The 3042-nt window shown below is 31.7% G+C and overlaps 1 long non-coding RNA gene across 1 annotated transcript; it reads left to right on the plus strand.

Moving 5' to 3' along the window:
- Positions 1–376: 376 nt before the first annotated feature.
- On the plus strand, positions 377–3007 carry LOC132742863 (uncharacterized). Its single transcript, XR_009627497.1, has 3 exons — positions 377–519; positions 1218–1331; positions 2554–3007. It is a non-coding gene; the product is annotated as an uncharacterized LOC132742863 (long non-coding RNA).
- Positions 3008–3042: the final 35 nt, after the last annotated feature.

Here is a 3042-nt window from a genome sequence, read left to right on the forward strand (position 1 = left end):
TGTTCAAACAAACTGTTCTAGCATAAAAGTAAAAGTCCTGATACGGTATTAACGATTTTTCGCTGTGCTAGTACGACATCTTTTGACAGCTATGTTTTGATATTGAAACAACTGGGGTCGTCAATGCATAAAGCTATTTTGAATGGGTTCCTAAGTCATACTTCTTGAAAAAATGCAACAGCAACGCTTGCTTGCGTGATTTTATCTGTAAATGCATGTTTACCTCCCTGGTAATATACACGTATACTTACGTGAGCAGATTTTATACACAAATTCTAGAGGACTTTCGCTTATTTGAAAATGCCCGATTGCGCACGTACGCGTTTTGATCATTTAGAAACCACTTACAATCACATACAATTATTATTACAGGATAGAACATGCTTTCGACATGCCGTGAGAATGATTGGTTGAACTCATCTTTGTTTATTATTGCTACCATGTAAATGTATCTGGTACAATATAAAAGAAAAATTTGTTAAGTATATTGAGCATTGCGGTGAACATTGTCTTATACAAGTAAGTCATTTTTCTCGAGATTTTCTATTCAGAATTTTATAATAATCATAGATTTTGTTAAAAATGTTATAAAAACTTCTCAATGCAAATTATGATAGAATTATTACAAATACATACAATTGAATTTGATCAAAGCAATTTGAGTAACATGATTTTTTTTCTCAATGTTATAATATAAAATAAAAATATCTTTTGTGCATTATAAATTCTGATTAAGTTTACTTTGATTTTAGATGTTATAATTTTTACCCAATATCGAGATTTTCTATTCAGAATTTTATAATAATCATAGATTTTGTTAAATATGTTATGAAAACATCTCAATGCGAATTATGATAGAATTATTACAAATACTTATAATTGAATTTGATCAAAGCAATTTGAGTTACATAATTTTTTCTCAATGTTATTATATTAAATAAAAATATCTTTTGTGCATTATTAATTCTGATTAAGTTTACTTTGATGTTAGATGTTATAATTTTTACCCAATATGTAATTAAATTGTTGAGAAAATTCTTAAAATACTTATTAAGTATAACTATCTAAATTTACCACTTACATTATTCTTCTAATAAGTTTACCCTTAACAGTTTTCTTAATTATCGTTGTGTAAATAATAACAACAGGGAATTAAGTTCGTCCTAAAGTTTGCAAATCAAATATACCGTATGTATTTTATCTTATTCATTGTTTAGCACCTTCACTAGTTTAAGACGTAAACATGACTCACTTTCATGTCAGCCGTTCTCGTATGACTCTACTTTTACATGTTTTACTAGCTGGATGTTTTGGTCAAATCTGTACTTCAGGTAGGTAAACACGTACACAAATCATATTACTCTCTGAAATATAATAAAGTCATCTAAAAATGGAATAAGCGAAAGATCACGCGTTACTAGTCTAGATCTACATCAAATGGAACATTTATCTTAAAAAATATTTTGAGACCCGTCATGTCACATAGCCTAATAGTTCCTTTACGGAAGCAATGTCGCTCTTGATTATCCTCACTGAATACCGCTCAACCGATGCTAGGGAGCGGGAAGGACGTTGCACTTTTTCGTTATTCCTCATGTACAGACTCAATCAAAATCTGGAAACCGAGTTTGCAATTTTCATGTAATGCTTACGAGGGATCTCTTTTTTTCCAGATATTTGATCAACCCGGACTTGCAATGTTTCAGTTTTAGCAGTGTTTTGATGACCCTAAAAGGTTTCCAGTGGTCCTCATTTTAATTAAATTCTATTCTATTTTACATTTTAATTGAAATTCATGTATGTTCCTTTACGGAAACACTGCCGCTCTTGATTATCCTTACTGAGTGCCACTCAATCGGTGCGTTTGGGGAAGTGAGGGACGTTGCACGTTTTCATTATCCCTCATGTACAGACTCAGTCAAACCGAGTTTGCTATTTTCATGTAATGCCAACTTGCAACGTTTCAGTTTTAGCAGTGTTTGATGACCTATAAGGTTTCCAATGGTCCTTATTTCAATAAACTATATTCTACATTTAAATTAAAAGACATGTATATTTCCTTTTCTTATGTACGAACTAGCTTCTTCAAAAATCAAACAAAAAACATAATTCCTGAATTGTTTATTAGAACATATATCTCATAACAATGGTGTGCCGTAAGTATCAAGCTAATTTGAAGATAACGTTTCTTTCGTAGAGCTATTAATCTTAAAAAATGTTTCTAAAACAAAACAAAAAATTAAGAAATCTCAAACTTGCAATTTTCCGTGTATCTACGTTTTGTTATTTGAGCATTATCTGAAAACCACTCGTTTTACGGTTAAATAGGCCATGATATTTTATTTAGAATCTAATTTGAAAATTTTACTTCCAGCCTTTAACCATTTTACGTTATCGTATGTGGCAGAATAACTTAAACATCCTAGAAGAGATGGTTAGGGAGAAATCTCGTCAATGTTTTAGGCTTGTTAAATAAGAAACATAGAAAAGGATAAAATAAAAAAATGTTTTAATTGTAATACCTAATATATCTTTATGTCTGGTTTATCAAAGCTAAGATATCGGAGACGCCATGTACTAGCAATGGGCATGAGTGCACCGTGCCAGATTCGGAATGTGACACAGTAAATTCAAAGTGTAAATGTGGTGGTGGTTTTGTAGAAAATACAATTGACGGGACATCATGCGTTTCCAGCGGTAGTCAAACACATACCAGTAAGTTATAATAAAGGTTTAGTAAAATATTTTCTGAAAATAGTAGGAGGAAATCACTTTAACCCTTTCCCCCATGAGCATGTTGTGAAAAATCGCCATTTTCACTGAAAAGCCTCCTCTTACAAGTTCAAACTGCTATGAAACTATGAAAAATGCTTCAATACTAATCAAACTTGGCACAAATGTTGACTAGACCATTGCCTTTGTAACGACATGCTCAGTCTTGAATTTCCTGTTACCATGGCAACGAGGGGACATCTCAAAATTGCCAAAAATCACTATTTTGCCTCGATTTTTTCCATCAACATTTATTTCAAAGTGCTGCAA

This window comes from Ruditapes philippinarum, unplaced genomic scaffold, assembly GCF_026571515.1.
Source record: "Ruditapes philippinarum isolate M1 unplaced genomic scaffold, ASM2657151v2 ctg12902_1_1_1_1, whole genome shotgun sequence".
Classification (NCBI taxonomy): domain Eukaryota; kingdom Metazoa; phylum Mollusca; class Bivalvia; order Venerida; family Veneridae; genus Ruditapes; species Ruditapes philippinarum.